This window comes from Stegostoma tigrinum, chromosome 9, assembly GCF_030684315.1.
Source record: "Stegostoma tigrinum isolate sSteTig4 chromosome 9, sSteTig4.hap1, whole genome shotgun sequence".
In the NCBI taxonomy this organism is placed as follows: Eukaryota; Metazoa; Chordata; class Chondrichthyes; order Orectolobiformes; family Stegostomatidae; genus Stegostoma; species Stegostoma tigrinum.
This window is the reverse complement of record NC_081362.1, coordinates 26,503,700-26,529,196: the sequence shown is the minus strand read 5'-3', so window position 1 is coordinate 26,529,196 and position 25,497 is coordinate 26,503,700. Positions and strand designations below refer to the sequence as shown.

At 44.1% G+C, this 25,497-nt stretch overlaps 1 long non-coding RNA gene across 1 annotated transcript in view; it reads right to left on the bottom strand.

Annotated features, from left to right (window-relative positions):
• Positions 1–1,811: 1,811 nt before the first annotated feature.
• Positions 1,812–25,497, bottom strand: part of LOC125455145 (uncharacterized) — a 60,102-nt gene continuing 36,416 nt past the window's right edge. The window contains exons 2-3 of the long non-coding RNA XR_007248165.2: positions 1,991–2,139; positions 1,812–1,890 (exon numbers count right to left, since the gene is read on the bottom strand). This is a non-coding gene — a long non-coding RNA (uncharacterized LOC125455145). The remainder of the gene's footprint in view (positions 1,891–1,990; positions 2,140–25,497) is intronic.

Below are 25,497 nucleotides of genomic sequence, written 5' to 3'. Positions count from 1 at the left end.
TGAGCTGGAGGACTAGGCCAGGCTGCATCTTTTCTGAAGAAGGGTCTAGGCCCAAAATATCAGCTTTCCTGCTCGGCCTGCTGTGTTCATCCAGCTCAACACCTTGCTATCTTTGTATCTTCTGCCTGTTTGCTTGCTCTCCGAGTGCACACTCATTTTGAACCTACATTGAAAACCACTGATGCTTGCCCCTGAGCCAGACACCAGTTTTGCAATACTACTGCATCGCTACATAATTTAGCTCAGACATAAAGGCAGGAAGCTGGTCCTGATTGTCAGCTGGCTTCAGTCAAGCCAGGGACATAACTCAGGGAGATAATCTTCGATCTGGGGGTCCTGTCACAGTCAGCCAAGGGTAGCTTCCGATGCTAGGCGAAGGCTTTGGAAACAGTCAGTCATCTGCCTGGGTGACCAGATACCAGATTCTCTCCTCAATGAGTGAGGAAATGAATGTCAAGCAGTTCACCACCTATCTTTGCCCTTTCTGCCCAATTGTGAGCTATTTTCCTCTTGGATTATGAGACAGCTGTGAAAGTAGATAGCGCAGCTATTGCTTTTAGTGCAGTGGGAAGTTGTTCTGAGCAAGTAAGTGACTAGGCAGCACAGAAGGCATGTAGGGTTAGTACGGTCAGTGGTTGGGGCTAGTGACAACAAATAGTGAGCAAAAATCTTGCAGGAAAAGGATAGAACATGAGCCTTAGTGGGAGGTATGTACAGTGGAAGGGTAGTGTGAACATGAGGTCCAGCAGTGATGATTAGTAGCAGTCATTGACCTTCATTCTATATTGCTGTGCAATCCTCCAGACAGAGGAGGCTGTACTAATCTAGGTAATAACCATGGACAAGGCTGGCATGGTCTGGCATCGTGGCCTTTTCTGCTGGTTTTGAGTGAAGACCTCATCCACTAGAATCTCCAAGACCTTGTGTACAAAATGAGATGTTTATTTTCCCTTGTCTGTCATATCCAGCATAAATAATAACAACTGTGCAGGGCAGCTCCAGACTGACAGTGTTCATCCATGTCCACAACAAGTTTTAAAAGTGGTACTGGCACTAAGGATGCTAATCAATTCCTGGGTATCCTAGCAGTGACAAGTTGTTCCAGGAACAACAGGTGGCAGGATGGGGTGAGAATCGCATGAGAGTAGTGCCATCAGGCAGTTTGATAGTTAATGAGACAGGTTAATGGGGTGACACACAGTGGCTGAGTGGGTAGCACTGCTGCCTCACTGTGCCAGGGACCCAGGTTCAATTCCACTGCGTGGGTGACCATGTGGAATTTGCACGTTCTCCCCAAATCTGCGTTGGTTTCCTGTGGGAGCTCCAGTTTCCTCCCACAGTCCAAAGATGTGCAGATCAGATAGATTTACTTTGCTAAATTGCCCATAGTGTCCAGGGATCTGTAGGTTGGTGGATTAGTTATGGGAAATGCAGGGTTAGAGGGATTGGATAAAGGGGCCGGGTCTGGGAGGATCAGTGTGAACGCGATAGGCTAAATGGTCCACTTCCACATTGTAGGGAATATATGAGATCGGTAATTTGGCAAAAATACTCAGAGCCTTGTGAAGAGAAACACTCCATAAAACTTGAGAAAACTAACAGTTAAAAGAAAACATAAGTTTCAACCCTCTATGCTTTTATTTAATGATACCCTTACCAACCACAGGGAGAATCACCATGCTGTGATGGGGAATATAGTTCATTATCTGTTCAAAAAAAGAAAAATGACCACATTGAGGAACCATTACTGGCACAAATATAAGTTCTCTCTTTATTTGTCTGCCAACATTCTAGAAAGGTAATATAGCAACTTGCCTGTCCATCCATAATGTCAGCGATTTGACTGGAGATGCTAACAGTAAGGTTAACAAACATCAGAAAAGAACATAGCTGCAAGTTGAAAAGAGAAGTTATATTGGAGCTGTGAGTTAGTGTTAAACTTTAAAATTAGAAGCAATATTACATACCAGTGGCACTTTGGAGCACCCACCTTCATTAGTATGATGAGAAATGTCCAACTCTTCCTCCATTCTACTTGGCTCCTGATTTCAAGTAAGTTGAGAGTGGTATGGGTGAAAGCTGAGAGCAAATGCTCTGGCAGTTATGGGTATCCTGACATGGTGTGGAGTGTGGTGAACACTGGGGAAAAAAGGGAAGATAGGTAAGCAGGCAATTAACCTAATATCACAGGTAAAATTGTGATAAGCACTGATTGAATATAAGTGAATATAAATTCACTTTAACTTCTCTGCTATGTCTGATTTACCTTTTACTCTGAACCAGGTCAATCCAATACTGCTGATTAAATCGTTTGCAAATGGTAAGCTCTTTCGAGTTTGTCAGATGGTAGGAACCAAGACATTGGTGACAACTTGCTCATTCACTGTCATTTTACTAAAGCTAGTGCTCTTATTACATGGCTCTGGCATTATTAAAACCAGCTGCAAGCTTATTTAATTAACACACAAGCACAGCACTGGATAGTTGAAACCAAAATTCCTTGCTGCACACCCTTTAATTAAAGAGTTTGTGATGTTGGCTGGAGTTGTTTACAGCTAGGGATGAAAGTAAGACCCTGAAGCAGTGGGAAAATATTGATAAACTGTACGGTTGCCCAATTCAGGGAACAAAATAACATTACATCTAAAATAAAACACTGTCTGCATTGAGTGCAGAAAGAACAATTGTGCCCAAAGGGCATTCAATGTTGAATGGAAGACTGCAGCAAAGAATTAATGACAGAAGCCAACTACAGTAAATGCAGCAAAATCAGCTGTTTTTAGGTGTTAGATTGCTTTTCTATGTATTGCTGAAAATTTTTCCTTTCAAATCAAAAAGGCTAGACGGTCCTGCAGCTATTATTACATGTCAATCACCTAGACTTGCACACAGACTTCAACAACTAATATACTGCAATTTCTATTGCTATGTGCTCACCCAAGTCATTTCCTTGGCTTTCTATTTTTATCTCTGTCTGAATGCAGTTTAAGCTCTAATCATGTTTTGCCTTCTTGAATTGATCATCCTGTGCTCCACATAATCATGGAACAGTTAACAAGGGGAGACAGTAGCAACTAATTTAATGTTCAAGCATGAATAGAAGAATCTATGCAATGAAGTTCCTTCATTGTGCTGACACCTCAATCCAAACTGATCAACTGTTGTTGCTATAAACAGCCCAAACTCAATGGAAAATGTCTATATATATACACACCAACCTTGAAAATGTGCATTTTTGGGGCTTTTTTGTGTATTGTTAGGAGCAGACTGCCAACAAAAGTGGACTGCAGAATGAAGTTTTGAAAAAAAACCCAAAATATTCACATGCAAGTTGCATTTTTTATAGCAAACTAGTATACAATGACTTGAATTCACAAGACAATTAAAACTTAATATCACCTGTTATTTGTAGAAGATTGGTTATCAGCTTCTGTAAAATTCTTCTGTCCACTACAGTGATTAATTCTTATTTCAAATGGGGCAACAACTGTCTTAAAATAGTTATAATAGGCACAGTTTAACAAGAGTACAGTAGAACTCCATAATATGACTCTCCAATGGTTATTTCAATAAATTCATCTGTTAGGTAAGTTGGCAGTAACCTTGGTGTACATTTAAGTGAAACTGTACTTTATATTTTGAATCCACATCATAATATTTTCCAATATAATTAACTCCCCTTAAAATGTGCTTTCAGTGTCCTTTCACATGAACTAAATGTGATATGCACTTTCATAACTAAGTCTCCACTGACTAGAAGTAACAATGAGAGCAATCCACATGTGAGCAAACGTGCATCCATGTGGAAATTATTCTCTGCCAGTACGTTACTGGGGGATCTCCAAGGGATCCAGGCCCCAGGATACATTAAAGAAATAGGCTAAGTCTGGAGCGCAACGCAAAAACAGTATTTTGGTGGAGAATACAATAAACTAAATTGGCAGAATTCCTAATCCATCAGATTAATCGCTTTAAAATACCATCAACTATCGTACTTTCATGTCACAGAGATGGGGGCAGAATAGAGTAAGGCCTGCTGCCTCTGGAGGTAAGTTGGAGACAGGAACAGAGGCAGATGAATAGCCAGTTGACAGGTCACAATCTCCACTTCCATTTGTGGGGACATCAGCTCACTTTCAATGATGAGTGTCAAATTCTCACATACCTCTCACTCCCTACCCTCCATCATCCATTTTACATGCCCTTTTCTAGCCACTCCATAGTCCCATGTTTTGTCCATGTCCCCTCATTAGGGGTTTTTGAGTGAAAGCTATTGACTCCTTTTTCATTTTAAAGGGACTCTGAGCATTTAAACCACTTCAGATTATAATACTAGAGATTCTAATCGCTGCAGTTAAAACACATCAAACCTAAACTACAGCACTTTTGAAGTTGAAGAATCATATGTTTTTCTTCTGCATTTCAGATAACCAGTGAAGAAATTCCAGGATAAGTTGGCTGATATTTTTTTGGTTCTCCACTTGGGAAAAGGAATCCCCAGTGGTTCCCCACATTCAGGAATAATATCCAAGAAAGAATATCAGAGGAGAAATAGGGACCTGGGCTCTATGTAAGAAAACACTTAGCTCAGACAAATTAGCATTGAGGACAGAAAATTAAGAACAGAAGAAGATAGAGGAGAAATAAACAAAGAATGCTTGAAAAGAACCATGTAGGAGAGATTTGCTGACCTGAAGTGACACTGTCCACATTACAAGCACAGAAATTTGATTTCAGAGTCATTACAATTGATAAGACTTCAAGATTACGGAACAAAAAGCAGCTGAATAGTAGACTGAAACTGTTTCACTGTAGATGCTCCAAACTTGCGCTGTGATTGTGATTAAAGAGAGTAAATATTCAATGTTAAAATGTGTTAGCAGGTTGAGAAACTGTCAACTGAAGAAACCATTTAGCTGCTGTAATTATCATTCTACTGAGACTGTGGTATTACAGGGAATTGAGAAAGGCAACATAAGGCTATTCAAAGAAGAAAGAGGAGAGATTATGGAGAAGGGCTCTCAGCATCTATCCAGGGTCTTCAGAAAGCAATTCTCTTCATGGTAAACACAGTGAAGAATAGTGTGTGCGTCTACATCGTAAGAAGATGCACACTGAAATCCACTATCTGTTGCAGGCAGATCTCCAGTCCCACTGCAGACAAGAATACATGGCCAGTGGCTGTAAGGGTGACTGTAGCCATGAACATTTTTACATCAGATCCTTCCACTGTAGGGGTGATATCTCTGACAGTTCTCAGTTCACCGTTCACTGCTACATACAGGAAGAATGGAGACTTTCTCTCAAGCAAGACTCAGACATAGCAAGATACTTATAGCTTCGCCTGCCAACCAAAATATATGGCAACACTGAGAACAAAGTAATGCTCATCACTACTGCCCTATCTGGGAGGTACTCAACTGATACACTGCATGACAATAGAGGGAGGTACTTTACACAGTCTTAAAAAAAAGATTTGTCAGGTTAATGGCTTCCTCCATGGTACAAGGTACCATTGACCACTTACAAATTGCTCTGTGGGTGCCAAATCTAAATGCAAATGGACTGTATTTCCGAAAAATGCAATTGCAGGGTGACCATATTCACTACATGATGCTGGTCAATCCTGACAATAGTCTTGATGCCTTTATTCTGTGCCATTCTACTCGACCATCGGTATTTGAGTTCCACAGAGAGTGGCCATTGGGCAGCAGGTGAAGCTGCCTGGTCCATGTGTAATGATTGTAATGAGGTCAGCCAGCTGGACTCCATAGAATATGAGTTTCCTGACTGTGGCTGCTAATCTGATTGATCAGGCAGCCCTGGCTGACAAATAAAAAGGGGAGATGGTGATAATCTGGCACTTGACTCTGAATGAGGCAGTACTAAAGTCAAGGACTGTTCACGTGTAAATAAAGGGTGACTTGGTGATGGGATACCGGCCTCAGTGGAGTTACTTGACCATGATTCCAGTCCACCTTTCAGGCAGTGAAAGCTGTGCTGACTCAGGAAAAATCATTAAGCAGATCACTGGGGCTCTCAGCCACTAAAGAATGTGCTGTATCAGTACTGAAGATGATAGTTGCAAGTGCTTTTGAGTGAGGGTATTTTCAATATCATCAGTTTCGTCTTCACCTTTGAATTCACAGTCCTGCACCACTGTCTAACTACATGGCAGTTCTTATACCACATCCAACACTTTAAACATTCACTTTCTCTACCATAGTGGCAACAGCATGTGTATTTACAAGATATACTACAACAGTTCATCAAGGTCCTTAAATAGCACCTTCGTAATCTGCAATTTTTACCACATAGAAGAACAGGGAAATCAGATATTTGGAAACACCACCACCTGCAAGTTCCCCTCCACGACAACTCACCACCCAGACTTGGAAATATATCGCTATTCCTTCAGTGTCGCTGGGTCAAACTGCTGGAATTCTGTCTCCAACGGCCTTATGGATTTACCTATAGCACATGAACTGCAGCAGTTCAAGAAGGCAGCTCACCACCACCTTCTCAAAGGCAACTAAGGACGGATAATAAATGCTGGCCAGCCAGTGATACCGCATCCCATGAATAAAGGAATCTGTACAGAATATGGGGTTACTGAACTTCCAGGACTTTTGAGAATGCCTTACGAGGTTGCAAATTTCAGAAAAAGTTGTCAGGAATATTTGGGGTGAAGTTGAAACAGGCTGGGAAAAGAAGTGTTAGATATAATCTAACTGCATCTCCAACATTATGGGAGGGCTTGATATAGTATGTGTCTGAAAGATGTTTTCACTTGTCATAAGACCAGAGATAGGGATTGTAAATAGTGATGAGGAAATCCCACAGGAGATTCAAGAACTGCTTCTTTGCCCAACTATGGTTGGTATGTACAAACTTTCCATAGAGAAACTTGCACCTCTTCTTTTATACTCTAATTCCAAACATTGACTTGAACATATCCAGGCAAAGGCATCCCTATGGAAAGTTTGGGGATCAGGGCACATCAATCCTATTCTTCAGGGTACTTGTCCCACATAGCTTCTCTCCCTCAGAGCTTCCCACCCCCAGTGCTTCTCTCCGTCAAGGTTCCCGTCCCATAGATCTCCCCTTCCTCATGGCCCCCTTCCGACAGACTGCTCCTCCGCCAGAGCTCCTTTCTCACAGCTCCCCTCCTACAGAGCTTTCCAGCTTTATTTCCATTCTGAAAGAAAGAAAGAGAGTGTCCTCTGGGTCTAAAGTTCCAAGAAGCTCCTTTGTGTTATTCTTACTTTGCCTCTTGGAAACTAAACCAGACGTAACAAAAATCACATAGTACCACTCCCAGCTATTCAAAGGCCATCCAAATCTGGTTTCCAGTTCCTCTTGGATGCCAATGGATTCCATACAGGGCCCCCAAAGTCTGGGATTCGGGGCAGATGTCCTGATTCACAGCATCCTAGGGTCAGTACGGCATCCAGGTATGCTAAAATAATTAAGACTAACTCACTCAGTACAATGAGTATTCTTTCAACAGTTTGTTGTGCCACTAATAGCTTACAAACATCATTGCTCTGCTTTAAATTAAATTGTTATGCACAAATCCATTTCTATCAATTTCTAAACCATACTCATCTGATAATGACTTAACAGGAAAGTATGTTCCCACCTGTGCAAATTTTGAGTTCCACCCAGAGCTATCCTTTCAAGTTGCTCCTTTCTTTCCAGTCGCAGGCTTCTCGTACAAAATGCTGCCGCCCATGATTGACACACGAATAACTCATCCCCTCAACTTCCATTTGATTGTAACATCTTAATTCTATATCAATTTTGTATCCTGCTTTTATGAATAGCCCAGTAACATGTTAATATGTTTCTTGATGGGGAATATTCTGGGTTTATCAATACCTTGTGATCAGTGAATGAGTTTTGCCTTATGAAGCAGTTATGATATTAGCATTTCCAAGGGATGTGGGTGCCAACCCAGACTCAGTGAAACCATCAGTAGTAACTTGCAAATGCTGCTTTTAGCTTGGCCACAGGAGATCACAGACCAAGACAGTCATTTGAATCTGGACAAGCACATACCAGTGTGTAGTCTGATTGCATCAGTTACCCCCTGGCTACTATATTCATGAAGTTAATGCATCATGTCTGTGCCTCTAAATAACTTAATTTTCTTTCTCAGCTTGTTTTTAAAAATACGATTAAAAGTCTCCTTGCTTCCTGGTAAACAAGCTTGGTCCATTTCTGACCTTGACCTTTAATTTGGTTCCTTTAAGTTAAATGAGCTCATGCTGAAGGACCGGTCGCATTCCCCTTTCACAAGACTTCGTTGAGGCATGCAATATGGATGCAATTAAAGGAAAGTAGATAGAAGTTTAAGAGAAATGGAAAAGAATGCCATTGAAAAGAATGAAATGAAGAGGCTGGGAGATATTTTTAAATTGGAAAATTAACTCCAGCATTTGCCTGTTAAATTTAATTGTTTCTATGTTTTGAAGGTTTTGCAATATAAATCTTATTTGCTCATTAATGTGAATACCAGTTATTTAAAGGCTTTCTTTTTCTAAAAATAACGATATTGAAATAAGCAAGGTGACATTTAGTGAATATATTTAGCGCCTCCAGAGCCCAGCTTCTTGCTGCTGGGACAGTGGTCAGTGAGCCTTTCATGGAGAACAAATTATGCAAGGGACAGGAAAGATGTGCTGAGCTCCAAGTCTGAAATCCCTAAATATAACTACAAGAAGCTAAACACAGGGTGCACGAAACTGCAACTGTAAGCTGCAGTCCCCACAGACTTAAAAAGACATTATCCTTAAATTCTCACTTCACTACTTTACACTCAGAAAATACTTCAATAAAGGTAAAGGATATGGGAGTTCCAGAAATATGCCTCAGTGGGGCAGTAAGCACTTTGCTCCATATATTTCTCAACATGTCAAAAGCCTTGCCTTTTGTGGAATTAGTCACTAACAGATGTTAGAAACTCTGCCAAAAGAAAACTTTGGTTGTAAATTTTTCTGGGTTGTGAACTGCTAGAACACATGAACATTAAATTTATGAATAAAATCTTAGAACATAAGTGATGATGGCACTGAAGGAAGCCATTTTGTCTGTTGAGCCTGTGACTGCCCTCTGCAGGAGCAGTGTAACTAACCCAGCTGCCCACCCTTCTTCTAAAGCTCTATAAATTAATTTGTCACATATTTATCCAATTCCCTTTTGAAAGCTTTAATTGAATGGCCTGCATCAGACTCTCAGTCAAAGCAGTCCAGAACTTAATCACTTGCAGCATATAATGTTTTACCTTGTGTCAATGTTGCTTCTATTATCATCTACATTTAATCAGTGTCCTTCGTTTTGTAACCTTTCTCCCAATGGCAATAGTTTCTCCACAATCCTCAGTGCTCCATGAATGGGGACCCACTTCTGCCATACCAGTCTTTGAAACCATGCATTCATTTCACTAATCTTATGTACCCTCAGCCAATTGGCTTTGGATCAGGTAATATTTTCAGAGGTTCTGCTCTCTAACTAAATGCCTAGCTCCTCGTACTGGCTGTGCAAAATATCTTTCCTGGTCATGCCTGTGTTGTTGGTACCTCTATTAACTATGACAATAGATCTTCCCCTGTCACACTCCAAGTTCCTATCCAGCCCGGAACAGAAGTCCTGAACTCTGGTATCAGGTTGGCAATATAGCCTCCTGGACTCGCATTGCTCAGAACAGTGTCACCCCCCCTTACTATACTATCCTCAATAAATACTACATCCTTTTTTGCTCCTTTTTCAAATGGATTCCTGTGCTTGATGTCATGGTGAGTTAGCTCATCCATCATGCAGCCTCCAAGCAGAAAGAACCTCAAACCAATTGGACAATTGCAAAACCTTCCGGATTCCCTTAGCTGTCTCATTCAGTCATATTTTCCTTTCCGTGACCATAGCACAAATCAAAAGACTCTATCTTAAGAGGTGTGACCACCTTCTAGTACTAAATACTCAGGTAATTTTCCCCTTTCTGAGGTGTTGTTACAATGCCTGTGGTTTGGCCTCCAGCTCACAAACTCTAAACAGAAGCTGCTCTAGCTGCATTTACTTAAGGGTAGACATATTTGCCCTAGGATCCAGGCTCTCCCAATAACTGTAACCATGACACATCACCTCTCCTGCCATCCTTAATGTCTATTTAAATTAACTACTTAAATAACCTATTTGATTATTTTTCCCTTTCACCTACATTTTATTAACTTTGCCATCAGTTCTTCTATTACTTTAACCTTCAGGAATAGAACAGACCTTAATCACATGCCAGATACCCAAACAGCCAGCACCCTCCTCTGTAGTGGAATAAGAGTCAATGCAAAACTGTTCACTTTGCTTTAGGGTGCTCCCTTTGCTCGCTGTTCTAATTAATTTATTTTTTCCAACAGCATGCTTTATTTATAAGATCTGTAAAATACACAATAGACCATTGCAATTTGAATATTCCAATCGTTGCAAAACATTTCAACTTTTTCAACTGAGCTTGTTTCACTCAATACAATTGTATAGATACATTTCATAAATACAAAGTACGTTCCATAACTGGTACATAGCCTGTAGGCAAAACATTGCAAATTGGAAACTATGGAAAGTGTAATGGATGCAAAGTTCTCTTTTTCTATAATCACCTATTTTTCCTCATCAACCTGTCAGAGATATTATAATACATCTCTGGAGCAAATGGGGCTTGAACCTGGGTCTCCTAGCAACACCACTATGCCACAGGACCAAGCTCTCTAAACACCAAGGGCCAAATCTTATTTTCCTCTGACTATGTCCAAGTTATATTAAATTATTTGAAGGGTTTATTGCTGCAAGGCTTAGTGAGTTCTCTGGCTGTACTTTAGCAAATATGCCTCATTAATCACCTGTCACACTCCTATGGCATATCGCAGGTGTGATTTCTGCCCCATCTTATCACCAACCTTTCCCTGAACTACTCATCACTCACCAGCACCCCTTGCACCCATGTCATGTTTAAAAGAACGTTGCGCATTCAAACAAGCACCATTAAGTGTGAAGCTGCCCTGCACCATTCCTGACATTTGCCCTGGACATGGCAGACAGGGGGGGAAATCCAAACCCCTACTGTGGATACTCTGCAGGTTGGGGTGGTGCAGAGGCAGGACTTCCTCCTCCTCCAGCTCCAGACAAGGCTGAGGCTCCACCTTTATCAGAGCAGGCTCAGTCATCTGGAGGAATGCACAGCAATGTAGGAAGGTCAATATCCTTCTCCATTTCTCCACTACACTACCATAAGTGCCACCATCTGCTCTCCCATACCTCACACTCATTCTATCTCTGTCACTCTATCTAACCCTTTCCAGGGTTCATGCTCTACCACTCACTACTATCTGCAACACTTTACCATTGTCGTCTACCCTAGACTTTCAATGCCACATGCCCTCTGCATTAGAACAGAACAGTACAGCACAGAACAGGCCCTTCAGCCCACAATGTTGTGCCGACCATTGATCCTCACTGATGCCTACTCACTGATTTAGGGCACTTACCCATCTGTACCAAAAGTATTAGCTGTACCACCCAGGTTGATTCCATGTAATACCTGCCCTTATTCCATGAGAAAAACAGCCAAATTGGGAAGAAAAAGAGTCAAGATGGTTGAAGTGCTGCCCTCCATTCAACTCCTCCCTCCTTATGACGATCAACCCCAACAGGCCTTGGATTGGTGTCAGAGGCTTCACTTATATTGGCAGAGGCTATTCTCCCTCAACTTGACTGAGGAAGGCCGAGAAATGAAAAGCTTCCTGGCTTTGTGTTGGTGCTAAACAGCAAGATAGCAGTGATATGAGTCTGATGTCTCTGGTTGAGTAGGCAGAGAGTCAAAAGGCAAGGCAAAGGAGTGCTAGACAGGGATGCTATGAGCATGCAGGTACACTCAAAAGTGAGTGAACACAATGAGAGTGAGCAAGTATCCATGAGCTTGGCGAATGCCCCTAAGCATAGTGTCTTTGCTGCAGCATTACAATGATGGTTCCTGAGGTGCAGCATTGATGTTTAGAAGCATTCTGTAAGTGAATCAGAGATGTATCCCAGGTGCAAACACAGCTTAATGGAAAACTCTCTTGTAATCTCTTCGGCCTTGAAACTGCTCGACCATGTCCTGAAGCAAACCAGGTACCACAGCCACATCACCTTCCTCAGCACCTGCCTACGGAACCAGATCATCCCCAAGGGACTACAGTCCACATTTCAGCCTTCCCAATTTGGCCCCAACCGTGACCACCTCTACACCCAGAATATTCAGACCCTTCAGAAGCGTTTCTCCCTGCGAGTCCTGAAACAGACACTTGCAGCCATGCGCCGGCACCTCCAGGCACTGCAATCCAGCCTGCCCCAGCTCAGAGCCTCCCTCTCCCAGACCTGCAAAGGACCTCTGCTGTTTTTCATCCTCCGCAGGATCCACAGACTGAACACCCAGTTCCACTCAGCTTTACTGGACACCAAAAATCGTAAGTACAACCAACTCACTGGCCCCTGCCACCCACAAGAGGATTCCTGCGCCTCCCAAATCCCGACTCCGTCCCTGCCCCTCCCCCACCATGCACACGCCGCCATTGACCATGAGGACACGGCCGGAGACCCCACCGATGACGTCATATCCGCCTCCACCGGCCACAGAACGTCCGGAACCACTGCTGCAGTCACCACCTCCACGTCCAGGTACAACACCCCACACACCACCCTCACCGCAGCTGCTGCCGCCCACCCCGATCCTCCAACCACCGACGGAACCCCGCCCACGGCCGGCGAAACCCCGCCCACGGCCGACGCCGACGGAACCCCGCCCACGGCCGACGCCGACGGAACCCCGCCCACGGCCGACGCCCTCATCGCTCCGCCCACAACCTCCACAGCCAGCAACCCCAGAGGAGACAGCCACACTGAGCCCTGCCGCATCTTCACCATTCCCCCAGACGTCCCACTGACTGAGGACGAACGGTCAGTCCTTAGCAAGGGGCTCACCTTTGTCCCCCTACAACCACACATCAACGAATACCAGTCACGGTTGGACATAGAGCAGTTTTACCGCCGTCTTCGCCTCCATGCCTACTTCTTCAACCGGGAACCCAACCCTCCTTCCACTGACCCCTTCACCCGCTTCCAACACAAGTCCTCCTCCTGGACACCACCCCCAGGCCTCCTACCCTCCCTCGACCTCTTCATCACCAACTGCCGTCGAGACATTAACCGCCTCAACCTCTCCACCCCTCTCACCCACTCCAACCTCTCCCCCGCAGAACGGGCAGCCCTCCGTGCCAACCCCAACCTCACCAAACCCGCAGACAAGGGTGGCGCAGTGGTAGTATGACGCACTGACCTCTACATCGCCGAGGCCAGACGCCAACTCTCCGACACCACCTCCTACCGCCTCCTCGATCATGACCCCACACCCGAGCACCAAACCATCATCTCCAACACCATTCACGACCTCATCACCTCAGGGGACCTCCCACCCACAGCCTCCAACCTCATTGTTCCCCAACCCCGCACAGCCCGTTTCTATCTCCTTCCCAAAATCCACAAACCTGCCTGCCCTGGTTGACCCATCGTCTCAGCCTGCTCCTGCCCCACCGAACTCATCTCCACCTATCTGGACTCCATTTTCTCCCCTTTGGTCCAGGAACTCCCCACCTACGTCCGTGACACCACCCACGCCCTCCACCTCCTTCAGGACTTCCAATTCCCTGGCCCCCAACACCTCATATTCACCATTTACATCCAGTCCCTGTACACCTCCATTCCGCATGGAGATGGCCTCAAGGCCCTCCGCTTCTTCCTGTCCCGCAGGCCCGACCAGTCCCCCTCCACCGACACTCTCATCTCAACTCGTGCTCACACTCAACAACTTCTCTTTTGACTCCTCCCACTTCCTACAGACTAAGGGGGTGGCCATGGGCACCCGCATGGGCCCCAGCTATGCCTGCCTCTTTGTAGGTTACGTGGAACAGTCCCTCTTCCGCACCTACACAGGCCCCAAACCCCACCTCTTCCTCCGGTACATTGGTGACTGTATCGGCACCGCCTCTTGCTCCCCAGAGGAGCTTGAACAGCTCATCCACTTCACCAACACCTTCCACCCCAACCTTCAGTTCACCTGGGCCATCTCCAGCACATCCCTCACCTTCCTGGACCTCTCAGTCTCCATCTCAGGCAACCAGCTTGTAACTGATGTCCATTTCAAGCCCACCGACTCCCACAGCTACCTAGAATACACCTCCTCCCACCCACACTCCTGCAAAAATTCCATCCCCTATTCCCACTTCCTCCGCCTCCGCCACATCTGCTCCCACGATAAGACATTCCACTCCCGCACATCCCAGATGTCCAAGTTCTTCAAGGACCGCAACTTTCCCCCACAGTGATCGAGAACGCCCTTGACCGCGTCTCCCGTATTTCCCGCAACACATCCCTCACACCCCGCCCCCGCCACAACCGCCCAAAGAGGATCCCCCTCGTTCTCACACACCACCCTACCAACCTCCGGATACAACACATTATCCTCCGACACTTCCACCATTTACAATCCGACCCCACCACCCAAGACATTTTTCCATCCCACCCCTGTCTGCTTTCCGGAGAGACCACTCTCTCCGTGACTCCCTTGTTCGCTCCACACTGCCCTCCAACCCCACCACACCCGGCACCTTCCCCTGCAACCGCAGGAAATGCTACACTTGTCCCCACACCTCCTCCCTCACCCCCATCCCAGGCCCCAAGATGACATTCCACATTAAGCAGAGGTTCACCTGCACATCTGCCAATGTGGTATACTGCATCCACTGTACCCGGTGCGGCTTCCTCTACATTGGGGAAACCAAGCGGAGGCTTGGGGACCGCTTTGCAGAACACCTCCGCTCAGTTCGCAACAAACAACTGCACCTCCCAGTCGCAAACCATTTCCACTCCCCCTCCCATTCTCTAGATGACATGTCCATCATGGGCCTCCTGCACTGCCACAATGATGCCACCCGAAGGTTGCAGGAACAGCAACTCATATTCCGCCTGGGAACCCTGCAGCCATATGGTATCAATGTGGACTTCACCAGTTTCAAAATCTCCCCTTCCCCTACTGCATCCCTAAACCAGCCCAGTTCGTCCCCTCCCCCCACTGCACCACACAACCAGCCCAGCTCTTCCCCCCCACCCACTGCATCCCAAAACCAGTCCAACCTGTCTTTGCCTCCCTAACCGGTTCTTCCTCTCACCCATCCCTTCCTCCCACCCCAAGCCGCACCCCCATCTACCTACTAACCTCATCCCACCTCCTTGACCTGTCCGTCTTCCCTGGACTGACCTATCCCCTCCCTACCTCCCCACCTACACTCTCTCCACCTATCTTCTTTACTCTCCATCTTCGGTCCGCCTCCCCCTCTCTCCCTATTTATTCCAGTTCCCTCTCCCCATCCCCCTCTCTGATGAAGGGTCTAGGCCTGAAACGTCAGCTTTTGTGCTCCTGAGATGCTGCTTGGCCTGCTGTGTTCATCCAGCCTCACATTTTATTATCTATTAACAGAATGTAAGATGACTTTAGCATTTCTGACTACTCTGACCTTAAAATTATGTCCTGTAGTTTTGATCTCCCCTACTGAGGAAAAGACCTTTGCTATTAACCTCATCTGTGCCCCTCAATTTTATAAACCTTGATAAGATCACTCCTCACTTCCTACACTACAGGGTTAAGACTCCCAGTCTATCTAGTCTCTCCTTATAATTCGAAGTTTCTAGTCCTGATAACATCCTTGTAAATATTTTCTGCACCCTTTTCAATTTAATAATATCCTTCTTACAACAGAGCGGACAAATACATGAATAAGACAGGTTTAGAGAGACATGAGTCAAACAAAAGAAAATGGGAACTAGTTTAGTTTCAAAACCTGGTCAGCATGGACAAGTTAGACCACAGGATCTACTTCTGGACTCTATGACTATGATATTGAATCACCCCTCATCTTGCATGAGGGAGTTTCAAATTAAAAATACTGTATGTAGAAGGATATCCTACGAATTAATGAATTGAACAAGTATTTCAATTTATTCACGCAGGACCAAATTAAATTTCAGCTGAGATATAGTTAATGAAATACCTTTAACTTCATTCAAGATTATTTATCCTATGAGGCTTCTGGCCAGAGGAACAGTAGAAAGTCTCACCATGTTCCAAGATGGCACCAGAATAGGATGCTCCAGCCGGAACTTGTCTGCTCAGTCCATTCCTTTTCTCTTCTTTTTCCTTCAGTTCAGTCTTTTTCCTTTACTACCAGTGGAGTGGAGTGGGACAGCAGCCAGTGGCCTGGAGCAGAGTGGGGACAGTGGCCAGCAGCCTGAACCAGAGTGAAGGCAGCTAGTGGCTTGGATCGGGAGTGGCCAGCAGCCCAGACCAGGGATAGTGGGCACCAGCCCAGAATGGAATGGGGACAGCCAGTGGCCTAGAGTGGGTGGCTACTGGTTGGGAACTGGTGGAGCCTGGTCAGAGAACAAGGAAATTCTTATAGAAAAACTGTAACATTATCTATTTTAGCTTTTATTCTCTTCCTAATTTATACCTGTACTATGTATATCTGTAATGTAGTGTAACATTTTTTCTCTATTTTCTCTTTTTTTGTACCTAAGATTTGTACCTTGGTACTTTGCATCTAAGACAGTGCTGTGTGTTGGCAACATTATACACTTTTCACTGTATTCCTATTCTTTTGCAACTTGAATACCTGTGACAACAAACCTAATTCTAATTCTACTTCCAACAAAACTACCGGTTTATCCCAGGAGGAATATTCACACTGTATTGGGGTTGGGGGCTGGGTTAGAGTTGGAGGGGGCTAAGAGATGAGATAATTAATCTGTGCACAATATACAGGGAACATAATTTTATTCGTTGAGAGAGAGCATCTTGGTAATTGTGTTGTTATATTTTCCCAGACGACAGCTCCTGTTCTCTTGCAGTTTTTGCCACCTCAACAGTATGTAACAGTTTCTGTGCACAGAAATGATCCATTGATAAATATCGGGGTCAACAAGTCTAAAGAAAATGCATTTTGAGGAAAGTGTGAAAGATGCAGACTACCTATTGTGAAGTGAGATGTTTGAGGGCAAATGGGAAAATAGTAAGTGTGATATAGCTTTTTACAATCCCACCACTTCTGCTGACGAAGTTGAAGTCAAGACATATGTGTAGGCTCAAAATTGAAGTTGGTTGGTTGTAAACAACATACAGACTTTCAATGCTCTTATGTGCATTGTGTTTTAGTTAAAATTCTAGCCTTTCTATGCTTCAGATATTTATTCCACCTGCACCATATAGTCTTTTCTCTGATATCTATAACTTCTGCTTCTTCAGCAACGGTGACTGGTCTGACAGGACAATAACACTTGCCCCTGTATCAAGCTTAAAATCAACATGATTTCCATTGATAATAAAATGTGAGGCTGGATGAACACAGCAGGCCAAGCAGCATCTCAGGAGCACAAAAGCTGACGTTTCGGGCCTAGACCCTTCATCAGAGAGGGGGATGGGGGGAGGGAACTGGAATAAATAGGGAGAGAGGGGGAGGCGGACCGAAGATGGAGAGTAAAGAAGATAGGTGGAGAAGGTGTGGGTGGGGAGGTAGGGAGGGGATAGGTCAGTCCAGGGAAGACGGACAGGTCAAGGAGGTGGGATGAGGTTAGTAGGTAGCTGGGGGTGCGGCTTGGGGTGGGAGGAAGGGATGGGTGAGAGGAAGAACCGGTTAGGGAGGCAGAGACAGGTTGGACTGGTTTTGGGATGCAGTGGGTGGGGGGGAAGAGCTGGGCTGGTTGTGTGGTGCAGTGGGGGGAGGGGATGAACTGGGCTGGTTTAGGGATGCAGTGGGGGAAGGGGAGATTTTGAAACTGGTGAAGTCCACATTGATACCATATGGCTGCAGGGTTCCCAGGCGGAATATGAGTTGCTGTTCCTGCAACCTTCGGGTGGCATCATTGTGGCAGTGCAGGAGGCCCATGATGGACATGTCATCAAGAGAATGGGAGGGGGAGTGGAAATGGTTTGCGACTGGGAGGTGCAGTTGTTTGTTGCGAACTGAGCGGAGGTGTTCTGCAAAGCGGTCCCCAAGCCTCCGCTTGGTTTCCCCAATGTAGAGAAAGCCGCACCGGGTACAGTGGATGCAGTATACCACATTGGCAGATGTGCAGGTGAACCTCTGCTTAATGTGGAATGTCATCTTGGGGCCTGGGATGGGGGTGAGGGAGGAGGTGTGGGGACAAGTGTAGCATTTCCTGCGGTTGCAGGGGAAGGTGCCGGGTGTGGTGGGGTTGGAGGGCAGTGTGGAGCGAACAAGGGAGTCACGGAGAGAGTGGTCTCTCCGGAAAGCAGACAGGGGTGGGGATGGAAAAATGTCTTGGGTGGTGGGGTCGGATTGTAAATGGCGGAAGTGTCGGAGGATAATGCGTTGTATCCGGAGGTTGGTAGGGTGGTGTGTGAGAACGAGGGGGATCCTCTTGGGGCGGTTGTGGCGGGGGCGGGGTGTGAGGGATGTGTCGCGGGAAATGCGGGAGACGCGGTCAAGGGCATTATCCTCCGACACTTCCGCCATTTACAATCCGACCCCACCACCCAAGACATTTTTCCATCCCCACCCCTGTCTGCTTTCCGGAGAGACCACTCTCTCCGTGACTCCCTTGTTCGCTCCACACTGCCCTCCAACCCCACCACACCCGGCACCTTCCCCTGCAACCGCAGGAAATGCTACACTTGTCCCCACACCTCCTCCCTCACCCCCATCCCAGGCCCCAAGATGACATTCCACATTAAGCAGAGGTTCACCTGCACATCTGCCAATGTGGTATACTGCATCCACTGTACCCGGTGCGGCTTTCTCTACATTGGGGAAACCAAGCGGAGGCTTGGGGACCGCTTTGCAGAACACCTCCGCTCAGTTCGCAACAAACAACTGCACCTCCCAGTCGCAAACCATTTCCACTCCCCCTCCCATTCTCTTGATGACATGTCCATCATGGGCCTCCTGCACTGCCACAATGATGCCACCCGAAGGTTGCAGGAACAGCAACTCATATTCCGCCTGGGAACCCTGCAGCCATATGGTATCAATGTGGACTTCACCAGTTTCAAAATCTCCCCTTCCCCCACTGCATCCCTAAACCAGCCCAGTTCATCCCCTCCCCCCACTGCACCACACAACCAGCCCAGCTCTTCCCCCCCACCCACTGCATCCCAAAACCAGTCCAACCTGTCTCTGCCTCCCTAACCGGTTCTTCCTCTCACCCATCCCTTCCTCCCACCCCAAGCCGCACCCCCAGCTACCTACTAACCTCATCCCACCTCCTTGACCTGTCCGTCTTCCCTGGACTGACCTATCCCCTCCCTACCTCCCCACCCACACCTTCTCCACCTATCTTCTTTACTCTCCATCTTCGGTCCGCCTCCCCCTCTCTCCCTATTTATTCCAGTTCCCTCCCCCCATCCCCCTCTCTGATGAAGGGTCTAGGCCCGAAACGTCAGCTTTTGTGCTCCTGAGATGCTGCTTGGCCTGCTGTGTTCATCCAGCCTCACATTTTATTATCTTGGAATCTCCAGCATCTGCAGTTCCCATTATCTCTGATTTCCATTGATGTTGACTAGTTTTATATCTTCTGGCTCAGTTACTTCCCTTGAATGTCTCTAGTAACTTCTCTAATCTCATCAAATATGGGTACCTTTTCTAATGGTGGTATGTTTCCACTGTATGGACTTCTTTACATGTGTGACCACCAGTACTTCCATTGCTTTCAAATTGTGTCATCTGATTTGATTTGATTATAATCCTATGTATTGAGATAGAGTGAAAAGTATTGTTTTGCATGCTATCAACACATCTTCTGAATGTTACACAAAAAGTAGCATTCTAGAGTGATGACTAGACATTGTCTACATCTGTGAGCCCTTATTGACTCACAGAACTGTCATTGGTTTTTAACATCAGGTATTTGCCTGGTTTTCTGTGTAACCTTATGTGCTTCTCGAGAGCGTCCATTGTTTATAAAAAGGGAATAGATTCTGTTGCCCTCGTTAAGTAGCTTGGTCTTCCCACACGACCTGTCTGTGAATCTTTCTGCTGCCTGTTTCCAGTGCAATTTGAATATTTTCTCTAAAGTTAAATCTTCATTGGACTGTAAGTAATATGATTAAGTTTCATCCACCATTCCAACATCAATCTGTTTCTTATGAATTCTGATCTCAAAGCTCCATATTATCAATTATCTGCTAATCTGCAGATTAATGAAGTGTCTAAGGATTCTCTTAAAATTTGAACTCTTCTCTTAAATCTTGCTCATTCAAGAATTTTATCTGCCCTCAATTAAGGAGTTATCTCAAACTTTTAGGACAATACCAGAAGTATCTGTACTTACTTTGATGCTCTGTTAGTTAATAACATAATCTACAGTCAGAGCCATGGAATTTAGTCATACATTACCTTGTTTAGCTCAGTCTTGTGTTCAAATTTGAGGCAATGCTGTACTCTAAGAACTGGTACAGCTATGAAGTCTGATCTTACATTCTGCATGGTCCCTTTCTGACTAAATCTGTTAGGAAGTATTACATCTTTCGTATTTCTGCTCAATGTGCTGATTAATATTGTTAATGTAAAGATATTTTAAATCTGGATCATTCCAACATTGCATTAAATCCATTGTTGGTTAAGCTTATAATATTATGTTCACCAACTCGGTCTTAAATTGAATGAATATGAAACTTGCTTGTTGGTGTACCACAGCTATGTTGCAGTATTTCTTTTATTCGAGAGATTGTTTCTAACTCCATATTCCTATTATGATGAATTCTTGAATAAAGTTTTAAATTATTTCACTGGCTGTTCTGTAGTAATTTTCTGCTTTCAAGCTTTTTAAATCTAATTCATTGTAATATATTATCTTTGTACTGATTTCTTGTCTTTTCAGGATTTTCCTATTTTAACAATCAAAATGGTGGCTCCTGATTACTTCTATAGTTTTCCCACTTTCTGTAGACTAGATGGAGCTTTCCAGATTTCTCCTGCACGAGATAAATATTTTTACATCTTTTGGAATCTAAAAGACCAAATGCTTTCTTCTACACAAATTTTGAAATAGTGCTCTCTGACAATGACCTTTAGAAACTTTCTCACCAAAACCAAGGTTTATTTATTGAGTGTCAGTCCTTTTAAATCTTTAAAATTTCCTAACATTTCTTCTTCTGTTAGACCCTTAAACGAGATTTATTTAAATCTGCTTATTTTCTGAAACTTCCTGATTCTCTGGCCCCATCTAAGTTTCTGTTCTGATCTTTTCACTGTTCTTTGCAATTGCACTAAGTAGAGCTTAATGCTAAGGTTGGGATGTTCATTGAGAGAGGGGAGAGTTTTCTTTTGTATTCTTTCCCTCCCTTTCTTGTCGTATTGTTTATTATAACATTATTATCCCCTTTTCACTTAGGGATCTCTAACTTTACATTTTAACTTTGCTCCTTATAGAGTCTTCTCTGCTAAGAACTACATGCCCATGTACGTCCTTGAGCCTGCTCTGCCATTTTGTAAGATCATGGCTGATCTTACTTTGGCCACGACTCTTTTCTGCCCACTTTCCATAACCCTTCAATGCCATTACTGATGAAAAATCTGTTTACTTCTCCAACCGGAGCTCCTCCTGTTTATTTCCAGTTTCCTTCTCTTCTTTTTTCCCCCATTTTCCCCTCTTGGTGTTTTCTCCTGAGGTAGAGTAGCTGGAAGCATGGAGTGAACTGGGGCCAGCCATCAGATTGGAGGCACTTAAAGAACAGGGTTGGTTAATGGACTGGGAGCTCAAGTGGAGCAGGGACACCAGGCATACTGGAGGCTCAAAAACAGAAGTTGCTGGAAAAGCTCAGCAGGTTTGGCAGCATCTGTGAAGGAAAACTCAGTTATCGTTTTGGGTGCAGCGACCCTTCCTAGGAACTGAAGGCTCAAGCTGATCGGGGTGGCCAGTGTGCTGGAGGCCTGAGTGGAGCAGGTCAGCTGGAGGAGTGGGGACCCAGTGTGGATTGTCATTGGCTTGCGAGTCCGGACAGATCATTTGTGCAAGCTCCCCACACTGACCTATTGAAGAACTATAATGCTTATCTTTTTAACTTTGTTCTCATTTTTCAAATCTGTACTATGAACAACTGTAAGTAAGGTAACTTTTATTTTTCCTTTCTTTTCCCCCTTATTTCTGTATTTTTTTTACCTAAGATCTGTACCTAAGTACTTTGTAGCTAAGATGGTGTCATTTGGGGTGACATTATAAACTTTTCACTGTACTCCTGTACTTCCAGTTGACAGGACAATGAAGGGTATTCTATTCTATTCTATTTATTTAAACTTATTGCATGTTGCAGGGTCCACCACACACTGGTGCAGTGGATTCTGTAGAATCATGATCCTTTGGAGAGAAATAATACCACTTCATCTAGGTTTTAGATCTGCTACCCTTTATCCTAAAACTATTACCTCTCATTTCAGATTGTCCCACAATCTAGTACTCTATAACTACTTTGCCAATTCCCTTTAGCATATTACATACCTGAATTAGGTCTCCTCTCTCAGTCTTCTAAACTCGTGCAAATGTGGGCCTAAAATGCTCAAGCCTTTCAACTCAAATTAATCCAGTGAATGATTCTAAGTTTTCAAAGTGTGGCTGGCATTTCTTAACTTACATTCCTCCTTACCAGCTCACAAATGATGCTTTTCTTCTGAAGTGCTCATTTCAACCACTGACTTGCTATGTCTTCTTAAAATAGTAATGCTCTTAAAGTAGTAAACAAACCTACCCGAAATTTTTACATTTCTTCTAGGTCTTCTGCATTTCCTGTCCTCATAACAACGACCCACACCATCGCACGTACATGTTGTTTCCCCATTCCCTGATAACCAATCTTGGTACCTTGTGGCAATTGGAGCCTCTACCAATATGTGGTAATGGTTGTTTGACAGTGTTCCTCTTTTGTCTTTGCTTTGCCTTGGACTGACCAGTGATTAGTAGTACAAGGTACACCAATGTAGAGTATTTACAGAACAGGCACTATTCTTAGATAACAAGAGATTTATGGCATGATATCATAAGGCGCCACTATATCTGATTGAGCTTAATTACTAAGGACTTAGGAAGATGGCATAGATACAGCTGTTCCCCTTCAATTTTACAGAAGAACTCTATGTCTTTACCCACTGACTGCATGTCACATCAGTAAAATGAGTGGATAGCATGAGTGGAACCAATAAAATATAATTGTTAACTCCTTCAGAACCATTGTCCTATAGAACCTGAAATGTTGATGATCAAAAAGAATTTCCAAAGACACATCTGAATGAAACACACTTTGTCCAATGTGTTCCTAACATTCGTGAACAGATTATAAAAACTTGTTTAAGAGATAACAAGGTGTAGAGCTGGATGAACACAGCTGGCCAAGCAGCATCCGAGGAGCAGGAAGGCTGATGTTTCGGGCCGAGACCCTTCTTCAGTTTTCTGAAGAAAGGTCTAGGCCTGAAATGTCAGCCTTCCTGCTCCTCTGACGCTGCTTGGCCTGCTGTGTTCATCCAGCTTTACACCTTGTTATCTCAGATTCTCCAGCATCTGCAGTTCCTACTATCTCTTATAATCTTGTTTATTGGGAATCAATAACCCTTCAAATAAGGTGTAATTCCATTTTACACACGGCAGGAAGAGCTAGAGAACATCTAGAGTGCATCAGCAGAATTGCTGAGGCATGCAAAGGTTTCAAAAATCCAGAATCACAGCAAAGTGATTTCAGATTTTCACTGACACAAAACTTGTATAGTACACACTGGATAATAAGACCAGAACTGATTTCAAATATAAATATACCAAAAGATCGGGAGCTGGAAGTCCTTTTCAATGATTAATACGGTGGTGTTATCTACCAGTACGTACCTCAAGTGTGCAACACCCAATTTAAAAGCCAAGTAAAGGATTATATTTTGAAAACAAACCAGTCAAACATTCAGATAAAATTTGATAATCTCTGACGATCTCCTGTCAAGTGAACATACAAGCTAGTTTTGAGGTTGAAAAAGCATAGGGCTCAAGAAACAATCATCAAAACCACAGTATTTTGAATGTAATTTTGTTAACTTAAAAATAATTTTCCATATAAATATTTTCTGGCAATCAGGACTAGAAAAGATAATCTTCTAGAACTAGCATGTTAGTTTGCAGAAACTATTTTTCTTGTGATCCTAATAGTTATTTCAAAACAATCTGTGTGAATCTGCTAAACCAATGACAATAGATGGAGATCTTAAAATGCCCAAAACTAAATGGTATTTCTGTTATCAACATATTTTAACACTGATTCATGTTTCAATTCACCCAAGTCAGGTACTGCACATAAAACTGGTCATTCACCCAAGCCAACGGTATGAGATAGGACTAAGTCTACCACTGAATAAAGGCTGTTAGCATTGCAAATGTTTTCTTTGGTGCAAGAGCACCAAAGGCTTCATTTAATTTTTTTGTATTAAACAATATGAATTACCCGAAAAATTGACTGATGTACGTGATTGAAGCATTATATAGCTCAGTATTGATTTTTAAAGCAATTTCAGTGAATTCAAATCAGGTTATTCACAGTGGGATGACTGGACACTTATTAAAAATGTTTATTTTTGGTAATAAATTCATTTTCAGCTATATTAATAAAACTGCATTAGGTTACCATTCTGAAATACATTGTGGAATACTTCCTAATAGAAGAAAAAAGCTTTCTATTATCTTGCTTGACTGCTCAGGTTAATAAAAGACTTGGCAAATTTTTCCCATTTTTGGCTTTTGTGACATTGAGCCAGATTCATGATGCCTGGTGCACCACATCTGGGGGCAACATTTCCCTACAATTTTTCATTTTTCATCTCATTAACTATGCATTACCTAGGATGCTTTTCAGGTCGTCAGAATCAGGAAGTGCTCATCACTGCTAGGACCTTCTGATGCTCAAGTATAGCTGCCATATTTGAAGTTTCAGGACACTTCAGATGCTGCAAGCCAAGAATGACCGCTCACACTCTGGTGCTCGAGTTCCTACATTCATGCCTTAACTTACAGGAAAGGAAAGCCCACTCCTTGCTTCACAGACAGCCGCCTGGAAGACTTAGTGGATGGAAAAGTGGAGTGCAGTGAGAACAGTCCTTTTTCCCCACTGAACATCACAGAGATCATACCAAAAGACCAAACTGACCTGGACACAAATTGCAGTCCAGATCAGACCTGTGTCCCAGGGAAAGTGGGATATCCAGCAACATTGGAAGATCAATCATTTTCTGCCCTCCACAAGGTAAGTGCCTCCTTCGTTTTTCTGCTACCTCACACTGACAGGGACACCATTCATTCGAACTCTGCCACTACACATACCTCTCACCATGGCACATGGACTAAAACACTTACTCCCCCAACCTATTAACTCTTCCTGTC